The following is a 23,890-nucleotide window of genomic DNA, read 5'->3' as shown; positions in this document are numbered from 1 at the left end:
GGGAGCGCCACAGGGGCGGCGTGAGGGACCCTCGCTGGGGGTGGGGTCGGGAGGCGTGAGGAGAATCACAGAATGTTAGGGATTGGAAGGAACTCAAAAGATCATCTAGTCCAGTCCCCCTGCTGGAGCAGTAACACCCAGATGAGGTTACACAGGAATGTGTCCAGGCGGGTTTTGAATGTCTCCAGAGGAGACTCCACAACGCCCCTGGGCAGCCTGTTCCAGTGTTCTGTAACCCTCACTGAGAAGAAGTTTCTTTTCAAATTTAAGTGGAACCTTTTGTGTTCCGGTTTGTACCCATTACCCCTTGTCCTATCATTGGTTGTCACAGAGAAGAGCCTGGCTCCATCCTTGTGACACTCACCCTTTACATATTTATAAACACTAATAAGGTCACCCCTCAGTCTCCTCTTCTCTGAGCTCAAGAGACCCAGCTCCCTCAGCCTTTCCTCATAAGGGAGATGCTCCACTCCCTTAATCATCTTTGTTGCCCTGTGCTGGACTCTCTCCAGCAGTTCCCTGTCTTTCTGGAACTGAGGGCCCAGAACTGGACACAATATTCCAGATGCGGTCTCACCGAGGCAGAGTAAAGGAGAAGGGATGCTGCATGGAGCTGCGGCATGCTGGAGGTGCTCTAAGTAGTTATAGCAGCTTGGTTCTCTCATTAATAACTAATAAAGGTGTTCCAGAAACATCAGTTATGATCCTTGTTCTCCCCCGACTTGTTCTCCCATCAGGAAAAAGGGGGACACGCTGTCCCGCCTGGCAGCAGCGCTGGCTGCGGCACTGGTTTGTCAGGGGCTGCCTGGGAGCAAGAGATGGTGAAATGGGAAATACCTGGTGCCTGACAGCAGGCTCTGTGCTGGGGCTGCCCAAAATGCAAAATGTTATATAATTGACATCAGTATTCATGAATGGGAAAATAAGGCCTAAAACCTATCATTCTGAAGCCTAAAGTCTCCCTTTTTATGCCACATTTCAAATTTCATTTTGACTATTGCTTTGATTGTGACAAAATGACTGACCGCTCTGCTTGAAGAGATGCCATGTTTGCAGAGGAGCAGCCTCCAGACAAGGCTCATTCCCAAACCTGGGGCAGGTGGGCTGGCTGTCTCCCGATGTGCTGGCTGCTTATCCGTGGGAGGGGGCACTGGTGGTGTGAAAAAATGGAAGAAAAATGTTCTCAGCAAATTTCCAGCCTTAGAACGCAAACACTCATGTTCTCAGTGAAACTTCAGCTTCTCAGGTTCTAGAATTTCTGAATTTAATCTGGCAGTATATTATTTATTTGCCAGCTTCATAATCAATGCTAAAAATCTTCTGCAGCTTGACTTTAACACAGAAAATTTCTAACCATGTCAAATCTAGCAAAGCTACATCCACAGTTCTGTACTGTTAGAAAATACAGACTGGCTTAGCTTATTGAACTGTTTGGTATATTGCTTATATAGAACTTGTTCAGAAACTGCTTGTATAGAACTTGCTTAGAACAACTCGCTTAGCATAAGTAACCAAGTTTGCTTAGGCTGCAAGCTGTGAACTTTTGAACTTTCCACTTAATTAAGCAAATGAAGGCCTCAGAGCCGGTTCAAGCTAGAAGATAAAGAGAGCTTCTGATTGTTGACAGGAGTTGCATCCCTGGAAATAGGTAAAGAAATGGAACAGCGTGTTTAAAGATGATGAGAAATAGAAGAACGTTTCAGTTATTGCCAAGGACTTATTTTTCTCCGCAAGCTGCAGCTGCAAAACAACTGAAGGACAGGACTTAGACTGATGTCTAGTCTGATCAGTAAAAGGCAAACAACTCTCTCCAGAGATAAGAAATGGCTCACCTCATGAAAATTAAGAGATCCAAAGTGTAACGGGGAGACCCCAGACTCTAATTTTACAATTGGCCTGAACTGATGCCCAAGGGGTGGGAAGTTTAGATTGTAAGGATGTAATTGCCCAGCGTTTTCTTTGCTGGGGATCCCTCTTCCAGAGGCTCCGAACTTGAGCTGCTCTATGCTGTATCTTACAGATAAATTATTTATTTAAGAAGCATTTCTGGAATCCATGCCTGAGGCTCTGCTTCAGGAAACCTAAGGAAAATAAACTTCCTTAACATTTACCTGAACTAGCTCTTCCAGAACTCGCTGAGCGCCAGCCCTGTTGGGGCTAATTAGCTTGCTTTCTCAGGTGCTGGCATGTGTATGCTGATCATGAATCGAACTTCAACACACTCAGGACTGCAGACCATAACAAATTAATTGTGTTTAGATAGTGGCAGCCTTTACCAATATGGTCCTGAAAGGTGGGTTTGACTCTTCACGTAGCTTTGAAGTATTTCTGGAAATTTGTCACACATTGTAGATTCTAGGGCATTTATTTAGGAATTCCATGTTCCCATCTTCTCACTTGCCCACTCTTCAAGAAACTGAGAACAACCTGGAGGGGAGACAAGCCCTCCACAAATCGGGGAGAGTTCCTCTCTTCAAACAATTATGAGGATGACATTTGAATATGAAGTTGTATGCAGATGGATGAGGCTGGCATATGTGGTTGGAGCTGGTGGAGAGGGTCCTAAACATTGGTTTAAACAGATTATATGTTTGGCTCAGGTAACTAGATGACACTGAATTATGTTATGTGGATATATGCAAGACTTACAAGGAACTAAAAACCAGTTTTACAACGGAGAGAGACACTCTCTTTCCAAGCAGTGCTGCAAGTCAGTAGAAACACTGACTTTTATTTTTTAACCAGGCAGGTGGTCAGGCACTGGTTCACCCAAGGAGGCCGTGCAGCCTCCGTCCCTGGGGTGTCCAGAACCCAACCAGCAAGTTGGTGTAGCTTCAGAGTTGGCTATGCTTTGAGCTGGGGGTCAGAATACAGTGATCCCTTCAAGACTAAATCTTTCTGTGATTCTGTGAAATAAATGCTGGCCTTATCCTTAAACAGAGAAAACTCCCAAACCCAAAACAAAATACTGGCCTTAAGAGGAGGAGGAAAGAGGAGAGAGGAGTAGGAAAAACACACAATTCTTCATGTTAGAGCTCTTCTACTTCAGATTGGTTCCTTCATAAATACATGATTTAATAAAAATGTAGAAATAGATTAAATAAAACAGGTGAAATAGTGCTGAAACACAGGTCAGTCTTGGGAAGACGTTAGTGATGCAGTGATGACAGATTATTTTTGTATTTCTGTAAGAGAAGCTGCAAGTAGTTCATATAGACAAGTTGACAGGATGCCTCCTAAAGAGAAACATTTATATCATTTTTATTGGTCAATAGAGGGAACTCGGCATTTTCAGTAGTTCAGCGTTTTCTGGAAACAGGGCTAAATAATCCGTTTTACCAACATTGTTTTATGGAGGCAAGGCTTGCTAGGGCCAGGAGCTGGTGAAGGGCTGAGCTGCGTCACAAGTGAGGGAGGGCTGTACTTAGCAGGTGTGGGCCGAGGCCACCTGGCCACATGCTCTGAGATACCAGGAACACATGGGCATGTCCTCTGTGATGATGTTTCTTTCCATGCAGATGCTGCTCTGTCATATCAGGTACCCTCACAGGGCAGCTTGTATCCGCAGTGAATTTATATGCACCATGGTGTTACAGAATCACAGAATGGCTGAGGTTGGAAGGGACCTCTGGAGATCATCTAGTCCAACCCAGTTAGGGCTGGTTAAGTTAGAATTCCTAACAGTTGAGGGATGAACCTCTGCTGCTGCACATTCCCTCCTATAGCTCTAGAAATAAACTGCTTATGCCTGACGTGAATCTGCAAAAATTAAACTGTGTGTTTATTCTGCAAGTCTTCACCCTCATTCGGAAATGATAACTCCATTTGTGGTGAGCTGTGTCATTAGTGATTTCAATCTAAACAAGCATTGTGGGCTTGCTTAATTTTTGTCTACACTTTTACAATAATTTTGCCCAAATATCTCATTTTTTAATGCTTTAATAGCATACAAATAAGTTCTACATGGGCTAGGCAATATTTGTGTGTATATATAATATGTATATATATATTGAAGTTATTTAAACATCATTCAAACAGCAAAATCAATGGAGGATCTCAGAATGGTCTGTAAAAGTTAGCAAACATGAGGGGAGAGGCTGTGAATAAAAAAAATATGGGAGAATTTTCCAAAACTACGTAATAATGTGCAAATAAATTACTGTACACCTGTAACCTGGTAAAACATCTGATGGGAATCATGCTGTGTAGACAGAGTGCTTTAGGTCAGCAGCCCCCAAAACACTGGGGGCACAATAAATCACTAATGTGTGGGTACAACTGAATATATGATATCCTATAGCTTGTAACAATGGTAAAAACTTCTCTGGTACATCAGCAGATGATCTTATCTGTTACGATTAACTTTTTTCTGCCTTCAAGCCCCATAATCATTTGCAGATAAATTGTCCTCAAGCCATGTGAGGGAATGGCAGTAGCAGTTGACTGACAAAGGTAGTATTGCAGCTTTCTGAAATTATGGCAGCTGCTGACCTCAGAGTGAACTGGCACTTTGTTAAGGTGCAGGAACACATCTTCAATGTGTATGTGCAATGTTGATAGCCTTGAACTACAAGCAGGGGTAACACACTTAATAACCTGTATAGCAGATGAGCATGAAACATCTGGAAAGGGCAGGTGTCTCCTGGGAAGGTCTCTGCTGGGATGCCCTGTCACAAAAGGTGATGGAATAACCTGGCTGTTACCAGTGTAGCCCTGGGAAAGAGGAGGCTGTGCCAATTCAGAGAGATAGATGCGGGTCCAGAGATCATCTGTGTGTTGCATTTGGCTGTTTGCCAGACTGCAGCCACCTTGAGCAAAGTTCTTCCCTGCTCTTTGCTCTGACCAGTCATTTGCATGTGTGTAATCATTAAATGATATCTCCCTAATCTGCTGTATTCTTATGCTGAACAGGGGTACCCACAGGGTAAGGACAGAAAACCCAGAGCATTTTATGGGGCCCAGGTTTAACATTTCCTGCCCTCAGAGATGCTACAGGCATGGTCCTCAAGTCAAGCCTAAGGAAAACTTTCTTTGAAAGGGTTCAGAGTACTCTGGAAAGAGTTCAAAGTGCTTTTGGAGGGTCTGCTACGGCAGCGTCTGCTGCAATGCATGTGAGAACTAGGGAGACAGAGGATGGGTCACCTTAAGTTGACTGAGACTTCAGTTTCTTAATTCAGCAAAAATGGTCAGAGTAGAATACTACCAAGAAACTACCTGGTTCTACAAATACTAGTGGTAACAAAGCTCTTCTCTTGGGTGGTTTATAGCTAAATGTGTCCCTGCTGGGACACATCCCAGTAAAGCTGGGCACTTCAAAACTCAAGTTTTTCACACCTTGATTACAATGTTGAGATGCAGCTTGTTCAGCTCAGAGGAAAAAGAAGTTAAAATGCAGATGGAGTGTTCTATCATCCCCCTTGTGGTACTTGGAATAGTGGCTACTTTATTAGATAGCAGCTGTGTGTTTTCCAGAATCCTTTGACATACTGTGGAAAGCAGTTGAAGTGGTGAAATATATTTCTTTTTCTTTTAGCACCAAAGGCACAATGTATGCTGCTGTTGAAAAAGAGAAACCATTCAGGCACAAGGACTTTGCATTTCACAAGTCTGGGTGTGAAATTTTACACAATTAATAAATCCTGAATTATGCAATTTATCCTTTCTTTTCTTTTCTTTTGGGGGGGGAGGGTTTACACAGAAGGTTAAAAATGCAACATTAGAAATGCAAAAGTAGAAAGCAGTGCATCTCACTCTGTATCCCTAATTAAATATTTTTTTTTAATGCTTCTGACATTTGGGAGAAAGACATGTCTGCATACTGATTTCACTTCACCATAAATTAATTTCTCTGGGAACATGAAAAATAACTTATTATTTGTCTTCTGTTTTTTTGTGGCTTGCACCACCATTAAGCACTTCTATGTCAAACTGAAAAATATTTATAGCCCTAGTGATATCAAGCGTTTATTTTTTAATCATTTTTCAGTGGCCAAGAGTGTCTCAGCATTTCTGGTAGATTGAGTTAGTCATTTGCTTGCATACATCTCTTAATCTTTTAATAAGAAGCTGTAACTGTTATTCAGTGGTGTGTCTGTGTGCTGTTAAAAAATAATACTGACAGAATTAGGGTCTTGTGAGATACTATATCTAAGAGCAACTGTCATCAAGATTTTGCTGCAGATGACATGGAAGAACATCTGTTTTCCTAATGATTTAGGTGAAGCAATCTGGGGCCTTTCCTGTGGCAGTTCTGACTTTTCTTCTTGGAGACTTCACGATTTGAAATTCAGACTCAGCTCTTCATGATTTGAAATTCAGGCTCACCTCCTGTTTCTTGAATTAGGATGGATCTGAGGGCTGTTCTATAAGCAATTAAATGTTTTCTTGCATCTTCCTTAAAATGAATCTGGTATTGGTCAAGTTTTGGACTAGACAATTCTGTGAACTCATCATGTGCAGGGATATATGCCATATTGTGTGTCTTGTTTGGTAAGCATATATGAAGTATTAACTTAGAGAGATATGCTTATGTAGATTTCCTTGGACAGGTTTTCCTTTCTAGTTGGAGTCCCACTGTGTGTGTGCTAGCTTACGTAGAATTTTTCTTCCTCAGGTGGCAAGTGGATAGCTTTCCCAATAGCTTTGTACTTGGAAACGAGACCATGTGTTTAACTAGGAGGCATATCTGTCATGTAATTGCATCAGTTTTCCCTGGTTAGAGAAGGAAGTTGAAGGAGTCACACACCTCAATTTGTTTTGAAATACAAGCTCTTCAACTTAATGGGCAGGAGCTCAACCAGAATGGTTCTAGTTGCCTACTGAGTAATCCCAAAGAACAGACTGGATCTGCACAGCTATGTATGTAATGGTCTGGGTGAAATGTGGCGATAGGCTGTGGAAATCAGTTCTCCTAGCTCCTAAGTTTAGGTGCTGAGACCATCCATAGCCCTCTCAGTATAAGCGTGAGTTCTGTGCATGTGTCTTCAGTCTCTCAGTCTCTTGGTTACCCAGAGAGGTATTGAGTAGGATGCTTGGTGGATCAACATCTTGAGCATACAATGATATTCATCTGAAAGTATCTCTGTGTGGCCAACAGCAGAACAAAACCAGTACAGTTTGAATACTGAGTGTTCAGCTGACTATATAAACAGTTTCCAAACAATTAATGGGGCAAATATAATAAGAAAGCTATTTGTTAGACAAAGTGTTTTGTAGAAATCCTGATCTTTGGTGGGTGAATCTTAAACTAGCAAGAGCATCTAGACTTCAATTTACTAATGTCTGTTTTTAACTTTATTAGTTACCCCATTCAATTAAAGGCATGTATAAACCTTTGAAAAATAAGATCCCGCATTTGTAAATAAGTCATTGACAAGGAATAGCTTGTTTACCACCAGGAGCAATAGTTTGAACCTTCAACTTGTTCTTAACTTTTCAGTTTGCTGTCAAAATAGTATTTTATAATATTATAGCATTATTTTAATGCAAATAAATGTTGGCTACATCCTTTTGAATTAACAGAAATGCAGCTGGAATTTTTGTATCTGTTCTGTTCTATTCCAAACTGAAACTGAAAAAGTTCTTGTCTAGTAGAACTGGACTAAAGATACACTGTTACTGTATAGCTAGATGGCAGTATCCACATTGCTTTGAGAAGAAACAGGGTTATTTGAGAGATTTTCAGAAAAATATCACTGTTCTGCAACAGTTAAATGACACGGTTTTATTTTGAAATGTGCTGCATAAAAATGTCTGAATACCCGATACATCTGAAAAGCTGACGACTTTGTTTAGCTGTCTGAATCGGAGAGTCATAATTTGGCCTTCGAGGTAACGACTATGAAAAGCTGTATTTCCCTGTCGGCAACTTAATCTGATTATGTGTCTATATCTTTCAAAACAGGCTAATATAATACTATAAAAGATTATTTGAATGTGAAAAAAGTGGAAAATACTGCAATAAAATAAAAGAACTTTTTTTTTTTACATAAATACTCTATTTCCTTAAAATTTGAAGAAATATTAAAGGAAAAATTGAATCTTTGCCATTTACGAATCATACTTAAAATTATCTTTTACTGTTTTTCTTCAGTAGAAAACCTCCCAAACCTCATTTGTTTGCTTACAAAAGCAAGTAAATGGAACACAGTAAAATGCACAAGCTATTGAAAATGTCTATAGGAATAGTCTGTAAAAAGAGTGAACAGGAAACAGATTCCAGCTTCAAATCCCAAGAAGTTACTTTAAACAGCACTAGAGGGAAACATATGCTAATGGTAGTAGCATTAAATGCTGCAACAAACTTGCTTTGATTATATAGTAGTTTTTTTCCTTTCAGATACATAACAAAATACTTATTCAACAAAGTCTTTTTGAATGTCCAAAAAGGTCCTTCTATCTGTCCCACCAACCCTTAGTTATCATCATCATGCATCACCCCACCACCTCCTGCCTTGCCCTGTAATGGGATAAGGGCATCTTTCAGAATGTTATAGTATTTTTCTGTTTATCTGTATGGTCCAGGCACAGTGGCACAAGCCTTCCTGTCCCTAATGTGCCAGCTTATGTGAAGGTGAACCTGGGAAGAGCTGGGACAGGGGAGCTTGGGCTCTGTTGGCTCATGCAGCCTGAGGCTTATGCAGAGTTCCTATGAGCAAAGATATGGGCTGGCTCCACCTTGTCCTCCCAGCTTGCTGGGGCATGATCAATAATATCCTGAGAAAAGGCCTGCTTTGCAATTATATGCAACCTTGGATGCCTGATGCTTTATGAGAAACAGAGTTTGCTTGCACTCAGCTGAAGACCAGAGTGAGTTGTAAGGAGCTGAGTGACAAAAAAATGCAGTGAGACCAGGAAGATATGGGTATGGGTAAGAGAGGACAAGTAGGTTTAGGCAATCATTTCTGTGCAGCACAGGCAGTATTTTATAAATCAAAAAGAGACAATAATGGCCAGTGACAAGTGTGGATTGTTTAGGTCATTTGAAGGAGCATTTTGGAAAGTGTCAGAAGAGCTGAGTAATCTGGAGGCTTCCTCTTGTGTGCTTGTTCTTCTGCATGAACAGAGTTGTGAATTCTTTACGTACTCTCATTCCTATAAGAAGTTGTTCACATGTTTATTTCAGTTGACTGATAAATGTGCCACCCATCTACAAAAAGGGCCAGAAGGCATACCAAGGGAAATACAGGCCTGTCAGTCTGACCTTGGTGCTGGGAAATGTTATGGAGCAGATCATCTTCAATGCAGTCATGTGGCATATACAGGACAAACAGGTGATCAGGCCAAGTCAACATGGGTTTATGAAAGGCACGTCCTGCTTGACCAACTTGATGTCCTTCTACAACAAGGGGACCCGCCTAGTGGATGAGGGAAGGGCTGGATGGCCAGGCCCAAAGAGTTGTGGTGAACGGAGCCAAATCCAGTTGGCAGCCAGTCACAAGTGATGTTCCCCAGGGCTCAGTATTGGGTTCAGTTCTGTTTAATCTCTTTATCAATGATCTGGATGAGGGGATTGAGTGCACCCTTAGTAAGTTTGCAGATGACACCGAGCTGGGTGGGAGTGTTGATCTGCTGGAGGGCAGGGAAGCCATACAGAGGGATCTGGACCAGCTGGATCATTGGACTGAGGCCAATTGTATGAGGTTTAACAAGGCAAAGTGCCAGGTTCTGCATCTGGGTCAGAACAACCCCAGGCAGCGCTACAGGCTCAGGGAAGAGTAGCTGGAAAGCTGTCTGGCAGAAAAGGATCCTATGTTCAGTTTTGGCCTCTCATCATAAGAAGGACATTGAGGTACTAGAGAGAGTGCAGAGGAGAATGACAAAGCTGGTGGAGGGTCAGGAGCACAAGTCTTATGAGGAGTGTCTGAGGCTGGGGCTGGTTTAGCCTGGAGAAAAGGAGGCTGAGGGGAGGTTGTAGCAATGTGGTTATTGGTCTCTTCTGCCAGGTAACAAGCAATAGGATGAGAGGAAATGGCGTCAAGTTGCACCTGGGGAGGTTTAAATTGAATATTAGGAAAAAATTATTCACTGATAAGATTGTCAAGCACTGGAACAGGCTGCCCAGGGAAGTGTTTGAGTCACCATACCTGAAGGTGTTTAAAAGATGTGCAGATGTGGTGCTTAGAGAGATGGCTGAGTGGTAGAATTGGCAGTGTTAGGTTTGTGGTTGGACTTGATAATCTTAAGGTTCCTTTCCAACATAAATGATTCTATGATTCTATTTTTGCTGATTTAATTGCTAACTGCTTAGAAATCATCTCTAAATGTATGTAAAGTTATATATTCATTTACTGGCAAGATGGTATTTCCTAGAATGCCCCATCCATGACATTCCTGCATGGAGGGTTGCATAGATGTGGAGAAAAACTGGGAAGTTCCTGTGCTGGAAGGACTTGCCTTCTTAGTATGAGACTAAGAACAGCAGGAGATATAGACGAGAAGTCCAAGAAAGCCATGGGACTGTTCAGAGCCACATTCAACCTTACAATAAACCAAATTAAAGAGTAAATTAGAATGTTCTGATGGATTCTGAAAATCAGCTATACTACACACTTTTAGAGGGTCCATGGGGACAGGGCGGATGTGGACTACTTGTCGGATAGGCTGGTTCCCTGGCAGGGGGAGAGAAGATGGAAAGGTGACAGGGGGGGGCTTTCCTCAAGCACTGGCCACCACTTCAACTGTGACACTAGTCCTAAGAGCCTTTAGGATTGTGCTGACCTGATCTGGAGGCCAAAGTAGATCCTGGCATTGCCAGGATGCTGTAGGCATATTGTCTGTTCTGGTAAGCTGTTGCTGTGGCCTCAGCTTTAAAACAGGGCTGAGTTTAGCCCTGTTATCACAGTTCAATTATTTATGAATTTCAGCTCACTGTCCTTGGAGGTACCATTGAGAGAACCTTTCTTTTGTGTTGCTCTCTGTATTTTCTTATCTCTAGTTTATAAACTAAGCTGAAGAAAGCAAACGAGGCTGATTATGTAGTGTGCGGAGGTGTCAGCCTGAAATCAAATACTACTGCAGTGAAAATCGGGTTTTGCTCAGAATCTGTCTGTACTTCAGACTATAAGATAGTACAGAGATGCTTAAACCTATTTTCAGTATTTCTGCATAACACTGAAGGTTATACTATGGAGGTTATACATATCTACCTGAAATCATAACATAGGGTCTAAGCATGATTTTATTAGCAAAAATGCACCATTATATATTCAGTGATTCTGATCTTAAAACCCTGTTCTGACTGCCTTGCTTGCTAACCCATAGACTAAAAGCTTTCTGAATTTTTGTATTTTTGTAAATCCAATGCCTATGCTTCTTAGTTTATAGCAGGGGTGTCAAACTCATTTTCACCAGGGGCCACATCAGCCTCAGAGTTGCCTTCAAAGGGCCAAATGTAATTTTAGGACTGTGTAGATGCAACTACTCCTACATTCATACAGTCCCTGGTTTATAGGACTGTTGTTTATCACCTCAAGGAAAGCTGCAATCAGAACCTGAAATGAAGCTCCAAAGTTTTTGCAGATGCATAATATCAGCTGAAGGCCAGTAGTTCATTTAATATCTTTCCTTTTTGTAGAGAGATTACAAGGAAAACACATCTGGGGCTAGTTTAACACAAACAAGTCCCAGTAACTATCACTGGGTGCTCAAACCTGCTGGATAAAGTGTCTGTATGATATTGAAATGCAAGTAAGAAGGTTATATCCCAATGATTACATTTCTTTGATTTTTTTTTTAATATCTTTTATTCCTTCAGTGCCTGAGATTATATTCCAGTACAATTATTTTATTACCCTCAAATATTATTTATTTATTAACATATTTAAGAAAACATGCAGCATAATTATATCTAGATTTTTATGTGCATAGGACTTGATATGCGCTACTAGGGAACTAAACTGGTTTGAAGTCTGTACTTGTAGGATCAAAACACCTTTTCACTTTCCCTCTTGAAAATCATATGAACTAATATTCATTTCGCCCATCGGAAGCTCAGGAATTCATGCTGTCTGCACACTAGTGGAGTGCAGGGAGGCTGAGGGCATAATTACCTTACCAGTCAGATTATCTTGGTTTAAAAACCAGCCAATGAACCAACCCATGAAGAACTGTTTCTTTTTCTTTGTTTAGTTTGTTTAGTTTGAACTGGTGTAGTTCATGTAGTTCATGGTTGCTCTACATCACAGGCACATCTATAGACCTGATGGGATGATGAGTTTGTTAAAATAGCCTTGCTGCCAGAAAAAATGGGGCACCATCAACACCCTAAGTATCTAAAATATACCCTATAAGTTATTTCTAGGGTATGTAGCAGTTAATACTTCATTTCTTTCTTTAGTATAAACTAACAATAAGCAATAAGGCAGCAATCACTGTTCCTTGCTGAGAAGAGTGGCTCAGCAAAACTAAGGTGCTGTGAGAAAGGTACATACACTGCTGGGCATAAGGAAGCATGTGCATTTGGAGGATGGTGGTTTGCATCATCCAGGAAAATAGCATCTCCACACAGGATCAGCTGTAATGTGAAAGCTAAATTAGCTTTCCTCACAATATGCCATGTTCCGTCTTTGACTGGTCAAACGATTACTTTGTTCTATTATAAAGAAAACACATTTTTTAAAATATTAAGTCTTTCGGACTTGTTTTTACTTGTAAAATGCTTTAGATTCAATAAATATTCAAAACATATTTCCTCAAGCGGAACTCGTTCCACTGTTCTTGTCTACCGCATAAATTTTATAAGTATTTTCAAAAGCTGCCTGAGTAAAAATACAGATATTCAAGAGCAGAATGTTGTTCTCATGCCCTAAAGGATGGGTAGTTAAGTGGTTTATACAGTTCTCCTGCTTCACTTGAAGCCTTTAAAAATAAATGATTTCCTGTAGATGTTTTTATCTGGTAGACGTGAAAACAGTGAGTGTATAAAAAATGCCTTTGGACTGAAGTTAAGGTGCCAAATTCAAATAAATTTGCATTAATCCCTATTGAACTGAATTGTGTATTAATGGGATTATACACATCAGAGGTGGGACAGCTTCTAGTTCTTTGTCTGTTCTAGTTTGAAATACATAGAGTAAGAGGGCTTATATCACCTCTGAAACACAGTGCTTTCATTTTGTTGTATTAGACCTTTCTGCCTCAGCTTTTGCACTTACGGTAAAAGCAGCATTTCCAGTGTTGTCAACCATTGCCCTGCCTTTAATGTTCCCTTCCCCAAGTTGCACCAGGGGAGGTTTAGATTGGATATTACAAAAAAATTATTCACTGAAAGGATCACAAAACATTGGAACAGGTTCTCCAGGGAAGTGTTTGAGTCACCACCCCTGGGGATGTTTGAAAGAGGTATAGATGAGATTCTTAGGGACATGGTTTAGTGCCAGTGTTAGGATATGGTTGGACTGGATGATCTTGAGGGTCTCTTCCAACAAAAAATGATTCTGTTATGTTCTGTGAGAAGATGATAGCCAAAAAGATCTGGAAAGAGGTTAAATATATATATATATATATATATTTTTAAAAAAAAAAACACAGTCATGTAGGCAACAAGTATGGCAGACACTGTATTTCCCTAAGTACATGCAGGGAATGTTCCCACCTAAAACCAATCTTGCCTCTTGTAACTTTACTAAAAGTAATTCTGCTGCTTGTCAGCCAGCACTGACTACCCTGCCCTGTATAATAGCACCTGATTTCAAGGCCTATGAATGATCCTACATGTTATTCTATATTAAATACACTCAAAGGTATAACTAAACTGTGACACTAACATAAAGAGTCATGAACCAAACTTGAAGAGACTGATAGACAAAAAGAAGAAGTTACCATGTGCAAGCTAGCAGGCTGATATCACATATAAGAAGGAACTGTAAGACAATGTATGACTCAAGCAGTACAATATAGATATGGAAAAGTGAAATGTTGTACTAACAGTTCAGTGATAGCCAGGACATTGCACTACCTGGGCAAGGCAGCAGCAATTGTGCTCTCATGTGAGGGCTCTGGAAGGGAGAAGAGTCCACTCCAGCCTAGTGCTTAGGTATTCTTTCCAACTGGAAAGCAGGAAAACTTCAAAAACTTGATGGACTAATGGGAAGGTGTATGTTATTTAGAGTAATGGGTCAACAGGTGTTCATTGCCAATCTTGGTCAATCTAGAGTCAACCTCAGGCAACCAGGTGGTATAAATAAATCAGATTGTGCAATTATGCTGGAAATACCTACATCAAACCAAAGAACCAGAGATGATTCAGAAGTTCCTTGGACTAATTCTGTCATTAACTGCATAAAAACCTAGCTAATTATCTTATTATAATATACTGTATAAGTTTTAACTCATAATTGACAGTTTTACTTTGTGAACACATTCTTGAAACAAACATTTTACTTCGAAAACACAGCAAAAATGTCACAGGGCCTTATTAATAAAATATTTGTTAGTAAAGTTATTGAAGACAATTCTCAAAATCAGTCATGTAATCCCACCACTTTCCCACTGTTATAGGTGCTGTTGCCATGTGTGGTCTTGAAGGCCGAAGCACGGTGTAGTACTTACTCCCACCAGCTGCTGGCCAGTGCGAATTATCTGCCTTCTGCAATAACCTCTTTCTGAGGAGCAGCAACGGCAGCTGAGTTGGTGAGGGCCAGGAGCTCTTCAGCTGGAAGCAGGAAAGGGCATATGTCCACGGCCTTATTAATATCTTGTCATTTGATTTCTGTACAGCCCAGGAAGTCTCTTACTGTGAGACAGGTACAATATCCGAGTTTGCTGTGAAGTACTTGACATTTCAATGTCCAGACAGACAGAAGGCATGCAGAGCCATCAGGCTGTATTCTCACACTGACTCCTGGAAAAGCGTCCTCTGCACTTGGGAGGTCTTGTGTGGGGACCCAAAAGAGAAGAGAATGAGGCTTCCCAATCTTTCAGAAACCTGAAGGGGTGAGAATATCTCTAGCTGCAGAAGCTGAATCCATGCGTTGCATGCTGTGTTTTGCAGATGTGCTGCTACTTTTTTCTCACTCCTTTCAGGCTGGAACTGACATAGGCTTATGCCTCCAACACACCAAATATGAAAAGTAATTTCAAAGAAGTGCATCAGCTTGCACAATATTAAATAAAAACACCAATTCCTTCAGTTTCTCTGTAGAATAACTATAAGGAATGAATAATTTGGATCTTTCAATTTTTGTGTATATATGTTAGTAGTTACGTTGATCTGAGGCTGTAGCCTTTTAAAGCACATCTTTTGCTGCTCTTTTAAAATGTCAGCATTGCTAAAACTATCACAGAATCACAGAATCACAGAATGTTAGGGATTGGAAGGGACCTCAAAAGATCATCTAGTCCAATCCCCCTGCTGGAGCAGGAACACCCAGATGAGGTTACACAGGAATGTGTCCAGGTGGGTTTTGAATGTCTCCAGAGAAGGAGACTCCACAACCTCCCTGGGCAGCCTGTTCCAGTGTTCTGGCACCCCCACTGTGAAGAAGTTTCTTCTCATATTTAAGTGGGACCTCCTGTGTTCCAGGTTGTACCCAATGCCCTTTGTCCTATAATTGATTGTCACCGAGAAGAGCCTGGCTCCATCCTCATGACACACACCCTTTACATTTTTATAAACATGAATGTCCTCATGGTCAAGAATTTGGGAGGAATGAAATGCCTCTAGGTTTGCTGGCTGCCCACAGCTGCGACAGAGGTGGCCCTTGCCCAAGGAGCTGATACATGGCTGCCAGTCTCGCTTCTGCCTGGCTGCCCTGGGCAGAGCTGCTGTGGGAGCTGAGAGCTGGGCTTGGAAAAAGCCCAGAAGCAGTGGGGAGTTTTGGGCAGGCTTTCTGGTACTGTTCCGTCTTTGTCAAAGTCTCTGCATTTCTTGCACAAGCAACAGTAAGGACCAATTAATTTGGAAGCCTGCAGGAAGGCTGTACATCTGTGGTACATCTGCAGCGATGATGCCCTGGTGATGTGGAGTGGCGGCCGTGCTGAGAGCAGCTGGGGTCTTAGTGGTGGTTCTGGCAGGTGTGAGGGCGCTGGGTAGCATAAGGGGTGCTGGGGACCCCAGCCAGGCAGACAGGGACAGGGGCCAGCCGGCTTGGTGTGTAAGAGGACACAGGGCTGTGCAGCTGGGATCCAGGGGCAGCTCCGTGCTGTGGGAGCTCCCCCAGCAGCAGTCACTTGAAAATTATTAATAACAAACTCCATCTTGCTTCACCCCTGCCAAGAGCCACGTACAAAGTCCTTGAATTTCCCAACCTCCCCTGTGGTACATCCCTCTGCACCAGGCAGGACAACAGACTTTTTAGCAGGGCCTGTTGCAATGGGACAAAGGGTAATGGTTTTAAACTAAACAAGAGGAGATTCAGGCTAGACTTGAGGAAGAACCTGGCACAGGTTGCCCAGAGGGGTGGTAGATGCCCCATCCCTGGAGACATTCAAGGGCTCTGAGCAACCTGATCTAGTTGAAGATGTCCCTGCTCACTGCAGGGGGGTTGGACAAGATGACCTTTGGAGGTCCCTTCCAACCCAAACTATCTATGGTTCTACGATTCTACACTGACCCTGTAGTTTTGAGTCAGTGCCAGCAGCAAGTCCTAGGTATCCGCTGGAGAAGTTGACTTGCACAGCTCATCCTTTATCTTTGCTGTAGAATCACTGTGGGTTCTTCCTCAGAAATGGCTGAGTTTCTGTGATTCCTTTGTCTGGTGTATGCAATTAATTAAAATCTCTGGGTGAAAAGCTCTTCTGAATGAAATGTCCTATATAAATATGTTATTATCATTGCCAAAAATAATTCTGAAACCCTGCTTATCTCTATCTTGGTTTTACTTGTTTGGTTCCTTTAGAAAAAGGCATCGTAATAATGAATAATGTGATGATACCATCTTTTTCTATTGCTTTAGTTTTCTAGATGTGTCAGTATTATCTTTCTCAGCAGTCATCACTACACTGTGTGGATATAAACTCTTATTAAGAGACTGCATTACAGCTTAAATTGCACGTAGTTATCACCTTGAATTTACTTATCTGTCCTTCAAGCAGATTCTAAGCCAGAAAACTATTAGTAATACCTTAGTATTCCAGATGTACATCACCTGTACAAACAATTAAAGTGTTAAATTAAATTCATTCCAAGAAATAGTGTCCTATTTTCTTGGAAATGAAATTAAATCCTATCACATTCCTGTTTTCTAATTAAAGCTGGACAAACGCTCAGTTTATGGAGACAGCCAGTAAAGAAACAATGTGCATTACTCATCTGCTCTTCACTTCTGAGACTAGTATCAGCTGGAAGCTGCATATAAATATTCTACATTGTTCAATAAATAAATGTCAGTAGATGCATAGAGAAGGCGGCTCTTGATAAACAATCATTTATGAAAGACTTCTTAGAGAAGCTGTTACCAGTGGACGAGGGTGGCCTCCTGTGTATTTGTTTTGGGATGAGTTTCTACAAGTTGATGTGTACACTAGTCCTAATTAGCATGACTGCCTGTCAGCTCAAAGCTCTCTTGGTAGCTAATGTCAGCAGTGCTACAACTAGCTGTGTAGCTGAAGAAACGTGTGGCAGGCACTGTTGTGCTACACTATTGGAATTACAAAGTAGTTGTAGTCTCTTAGTAAATGATGCAGTGGGTTAGAAGACCAGGTATGTTGGTCCTTAAAGAAGCAGGGCTAAAATCTACAGAGAGCTTCAGGTGCAGTAACAACTTCTTGGAAACAGACTGAGCAAAACCCCTTTTAAACAAACCTAGGTATAGATTTTTTAAAAAATCTAGATGTAGATCTCTGTACCGCAGAAGGTGCCTAGTGAATGCTAAAACAAAAAACAAAGGGCACTGGAGAAAAGCATACTTGTAATCTTTTCACCACTCTTCCTCCCACCTTACCCACAGCCATTAGGCACAGGGGGATGTGCCATGGGCGCCCCACCAGCTTTGTCTACCTGCAGTGCCCAGCAGCAGCTGGCTGTTTGTTCTTCAGCTACATGTCTCAGCTTTTCTTTCAACCTATAAATGCTGTGGTTTATCTTTTATTGTCCACCAGAGGGAGAAAACAAGAATAAAACCCTTTGTTCCAGTAGTGATGAAAGCTTGAGAGGGAGAGATGGCATCCTCCATCTCCCTTCAAATCAACAAAAGTCAGTCTAGGAGAATGCTATGTGCGTGAGGTTGTGGATTAAAGGTGTGTGTTGGGCCAACGTAGGGACTGAGCATGATGCCAAGGTGGTTTGCTTCATCCTCCTGGCAAGCCATCAGCAAAAGATTTACAGGAGAAAATTACCGTCCACAATGACTCATATGTATTTCCATGCAGAACATCTAACTCTCAGTGGGAACAGTAGCAGTGACAAATTGTTCAAGATCATGGGTAGCCAAAAGATCCTGACCCTACAAGGTGGATATCAGGATCTCCTACAGCAGATTTGGGAGCAGTTTGCAGGCAGCAGTTCTCCTAAGATCCCAGCACTTCATTTTTGCAGGATGAGGTTACACTGGGTAAGCTGGTAACAGCAGCCTTAGCAGCACATGCTGGTTTGCTTTTTCCCACCATGGAGAATGGAAATAACCCCCTCAGCACTCTCTGCCCCATGAGGAGACCCGTGTTCTGCCTGAGGACTGTTCTTGGCCCATCAGACAATGCAGATCAAGAGTTCAAGGGTGACCACTCCTGTTCTAGACAGCACTCCGAGCACAAAAATCTCAACTTTTTCTAAATATAGGTTTTTCACAAAGAGTTGTTCAACCTAAAGAAATCAAAGTGAGTATTGGTGATCCAGATCATTAGACTGAGGTTCCTTCTCAAGAAAGGTATTTTTGCCTTTACTCAAAAAATGAAATTACAAAATACAATTTTTGTACTTGAAGACATTCTTATAAATGTCTGCCCTGACCACTTGTCGTGGCTTAAACCCAGAAGAGCACTAAGCACCATGCAGCCTCTCACTCATTCTCCTCTGGTGGGATGGGGGAGAGAATCTGAAAAGTAAAAGTGACAAAACCTCAGAGGTTGAGGTAAAGACAGTTTAATAGGTAAAGCAAAAGCTGTGCACACAAGCAAAGCAAAACAGGGAATTCATTCACCACTTCCCACGAGCAGGCAGGTGTTCAGCCACCTGCAGGACAGCCGGGCTCCATCAGGTGCAGTGGTTACTTGGGAAGACAAATGCCATCACTCTGAATATTCCCCCATTCCTTCTTCTTCCCCCGGCTTTATATACTGAGCATGATGTCATATGTTATGGAATATCCCTTTGGTCAGCTGGGGTCAGCTGGGGTCAGCTGTGTCCCCTCCCAACGTCTTGTGCACCCTCAGCCTACTCACTGGTGGGTGGGGTGAGGAGCAGAAAAGGCCTTGACTCTGTGTAAGGCTGCTCAGTGGTAACTAAAACATCCCTGTGTTGTCAACACTATTTTTGTCACTAATCCAAAACAGAGCCCTATAGGCGCTACTAGGAAGAAAATTAACTCTACCCCAGCCACAGCCAGCACACCACTGCTCTGGAGCTGAGGTAGCTGGGAGAAACCTATATGGAGATAAGAGCACAGAGAGCATCAGAGTTCACATCCTCTTAGTCAAGGAGACATCTGACATGAGGACTCCCTGATCCTAGCCTAGAACGCTTATTACCTGAGCATTGTTACCACCAGCACTAACAATTTTGTGAATCTAGGCTATCATTTCCCGTGCTTTTCAATGGTCTTAAAACAAGCCCTCAGATAAAACATTTCCTTTGTTACAGAATAAGATAAATGAAAAACCCTGAAAATAATTACTTTATCTCAGTATCTGTTTTTCTTAGGATTGGCTTTTGTTTTGTTTTGTTTAGGCATAAGAGAAGAAAGGATATTGGCACAATCCTGGTCTGTATTACTAGGCAGCGGATTCAAGCCTTGGGGTTTTATTACTGTGAGACTGGGGGAATGGAGCTCAATGACAACCCCCTCCAGGCAGCTGGGCTCTCCCTCAGGGAGACACTGGCAGTATGTTCAGCTGAATTCCAGGCATATAAGTTAATATGGATCTTGCTACAAAAGGTGATTTTTGTCCCCTTAAAAAGTCATCTCTTTTCCTTACTCAGAGTCTGTGCACACTCTTTTCCACATCATTTCAAAATATACTCTATTCAAAACCATGGTCAAAAGCATAAAGAAACAAAATTATTTTTCCTTCTATATAGCAAGTATTATTTTTCTTATGATCTTACTTTGCAGTGCTTTTTTACAGAGAATGCTGTACATGGTACAGTATATATTGGCAGTATTATTGGAAAGCCAAGCACAGGGGAAGAAAAAGTGTTTACCTCATTATCTTTAGAGGCCTCCAGATAAAACTGTAAATGGGTGTTTTCATAAAGCTTTCCAGTTCTCACCACCCAGTACTAATTAAATCTTTGTATAAATTCACACATCTTGCCTCAAGCACACAGAAAGTATGGGAAAATTAAAAATGTAAGTTTTGCTGACATGCATGTGACCTTTTAATTTTGCATATTTTTGCTATCTTTGTTTTGAACAAGAATTTTGCAGGGGAAATTAATGCTGTCCTATTAAGAGACCTCTTTTATATGTGTGTATTACTGCACTTGCCCCAGCAGTACCTGCACCTGGAATACAAAATTCACACATATTGCTGAGCTAATACGGACACAAAGATACCTTCAGTATCCTCCTAACAGCCTTGCAATACAATTTAAAATAAGTTGCAAGTGTGAGGAATAACAATCATTGGGAAGAATGAGGGAAGAAGACGAGATATCACAGATAGCGCTGTGATACACAAGCCATTGTAGATTTAGCTTAAAGCCCTTCTTTTAATTTCCTATGCAGCGAGCACATGGCTGGGGGGTATTTCTGGCTGCCTCTGATACCAAAGAGAAGCAGGAACCTGCTCTGCTGGGAGCTGCACAAAGAGATTTGTTCAGTGGGACATTTTTCCCCTCAAGGCCACTTAGTGTTTCCAAAGTGGCCCCCCAGTAAAGCTTGTTTTCCTGAGAGCCAGGCTGCCTTTTTAACCCAGGGCAGCACCGGGGTGTAATGGTTTCCTCATTACCTGAGGTGTCTCCCGTCAGTCAGGATTGCCTATGAGTGAGGCAGCTGATGTGCTCTGCGCTGCACAACCTTGCGAGAGGCGAGCTGATGTTCTTGTTAAAGCAACCATGAAACCCTTGAGAACATCCCAGCCTTTAAGAAACTCATTTTGGTTTTTGACTTGTTTTCTTCAGAGAGGCCACTGGAGAAGGTGGAGGAAAGGTTTGACATGTGGTCATGTGGTACCCGCACTGACATGTCGGGCAGAATCACGGGAATACGTCTCCTTTATGAATCACTGTGTATTAACTCACTTATAGTTCTACAGAGAATACAACTTGTAAAAACCATTCTTAAAATGTTACCTGAGGTACTGCATAGCAAGTCAGTTAATAATTAGTAATCCACTAATAACAAGCAATTTTTACAGTTTGATAGAGTTCTGTGCTGAACTTAAATGAAAGGTTTTTTCAAGGGGTTATAGGAACTACAGATCTTATATGTGTTCCTATGTTTTTATTTTCTCACTGCCTTGGATTTTGTATTATCACATGCATGTGGAAAAATGCTGAAAAGCTCTATTAAATCACTCTGGTAGCAATATACAGTTTGGATAGTTGCAGATGACTACACGTCTGGAAAATCAGACCCTCTTCCGTGAAGACAATGGTGAAAACTATTGCAAAGCCTAATTTGGACAGTAAGAGATAGGAATAGCTTTGTAGAGATTCATTAAATAATAGTGCATTTATTCTATATAGCACTTACCGTAGTGGCTTCTGAATGTGTCATTTTAGCAATCTTTTTTGTTACCACATCTCAACAGATCATGCAAAAAAATGAATTGTGACTTGGCAGCCACAACATTAGTCTGCTGCACATTTAAACAGACTGTTGAAAGAGAATTTTTTAACAGCTAAAATCCAAGCACCTGGCAAACAGAATGTTTTGCAAGGAGATTGGTTTATTTCACTTGACAGTTTTATTAAACTTTAATCACCTTCTCAATGCATGCATTGTCTAGTACCCACTGTTCCTGTGGCCTAAATCAGGGACTTTTAATTAAAGATGAGTACTTATTTTTCTGATTCTCAAGCACAGTGGAGTTCTGCTGTCTTTCATTATTAACTGTAAACCAGAGACAGAAATTGTTGAGATAAAATGAGGCAATAAAACAAAATCAAAGTGGTGTCAACACTAGATTTGTCAGGAATATAATGAGCTTTGCAATAAAGGGTGCTGATTATAGGTAATATTTCACAATGCCATTCATCACTCAACAAAATAATATGCTTTTAGGAGACAGCTGTAACTGTGTTCTGAAATGATGGAAGTACTTACAGACAAGATTGATGTGTGCTGTGAGCAGGTGCCATTGCCGCTATGCTCCAATTAAAGGCTATGTGCATTGTACAAGGTTAAACTCATCTCTTACCCAGGGTTTGCTTTACAGAAAGCTTAAATAACAGAACACTCAGCTCGAGCAGTCTCCTGCAGGGCATTCCTCTGGTTTTATGCAGATCCCGTGTTTCCCCCATTTCCCTCTGATCTCCACACCTTCTCCGTGCTGCAGGAATGTGGTGGTTCGTGCACCTGGGGCATGTTATGAGTCAGTAGCCAAAGGTCCATAACGAGGCCACTGCCTATTTGGCTACTGTGGATCCCCCAGCCCCATTGATCAAACACCCATCAGCAGCCAGGCCTCACAGGGACAACCTTTATAGCAAGCACTATGCAATGTTTAAATTTCTGGCACAGAGAGCACAGTGAGATAATTTAATTGCTCTGTCATTGCCCCTCGTACCTGGGAAAGTTGATCTCCAGTTGTTTTCTAGGAAAGTGAAAACCTGAAGAATTTACTGAAGAAGCTAGAGGCAGATTTTCCGGCTGGGTCAGGTATTCCACTTACCTTCAATGCTTTTTTTTTCTCAACTATACATCTAATTGTTTCCTTTCACTTGTGCAGATGAGAAAATGAGGTCAGTCAGATCTACTAGGTGTCATCCTCTACTTATTTGCATTGTTGTAACTTAAGGTAGTTGTTAAACCTGTAAAAACAAGAGAGGAATGAGGATCTATGAGCATAATGATTCACCCCTGGTGGGTGTGTGTAAGTAATACCAGAAATGTCTTGCCCAATGGGGAATCTCCTTAGAAACTGATCCTTTGTGTCCACAAAGAGCTGTGTAGAAATGGAAGTCTGAATAACGAAGCAGCTGACTTTGCTGTGGACACAGGTACTTAGACATCCAAAAGCTGGAGCATTTCAACTGCACATGCATCTTTATGCTACTTGGCTGCCATCACAGAAAAAAAATACTGGCTGGTTTTCTTATTAGTGGAGGTTGAGAAGATTACATCAAAGCTGATAAAAAGCAGCTTTAGACCTGAAAGTTATGTCAATCCAAGTCCTGATAATCCTTGAACCTGGTAGCCCGACTCACACAACCGCGTCCTCCTCATCAGAGCCCTCTTCATCTGGAGGAGTACCGAAGAGTCTGAGAAAATCTGATCACGTATTACCTGGGGCTGGCTCAGTACAGCTGTAAGTTTCAATACATTAGTATTTCTGAACCTAAGAAAGAAAATATTTGTATGCACTAAAATTTTAATTGGTACCCTGATCAACAGTATTCACTGTTCCTCAAGTATGTAGCCATTGCTTCATTTTAGCCACGTTTTGTCGTTGATCCATGTGATATTAAGACGTCAAGACACCAAGAATGTAAGCCTGAGCCTATGGATTATCACATGAGGCTATGGCAGATGTTCTGAGTAACCTAATATGGGCAGGGAAAAAAAGCAAACCTCCAGTTAGCTGTGACCATTATCAATAGCTTATGCCTTACAGTGCACACAGCATTGTA

This window comes from Streptopelia decaocto (assembly GCF_964273445.1).
Source record: "Streptopelia decaocto genome assembly, chromosome: 1".
In the NCBI taxonomy this organism is placed as follows: domain Eukaryota; kingdom Metazoa; phylum Chordata; class Aves; order Columbiformes; family Columbidae; genus Streptopelia; species Streptopelia decaocto.
This window is presented reverse-complemented; position numbering follows the sequence as displayed.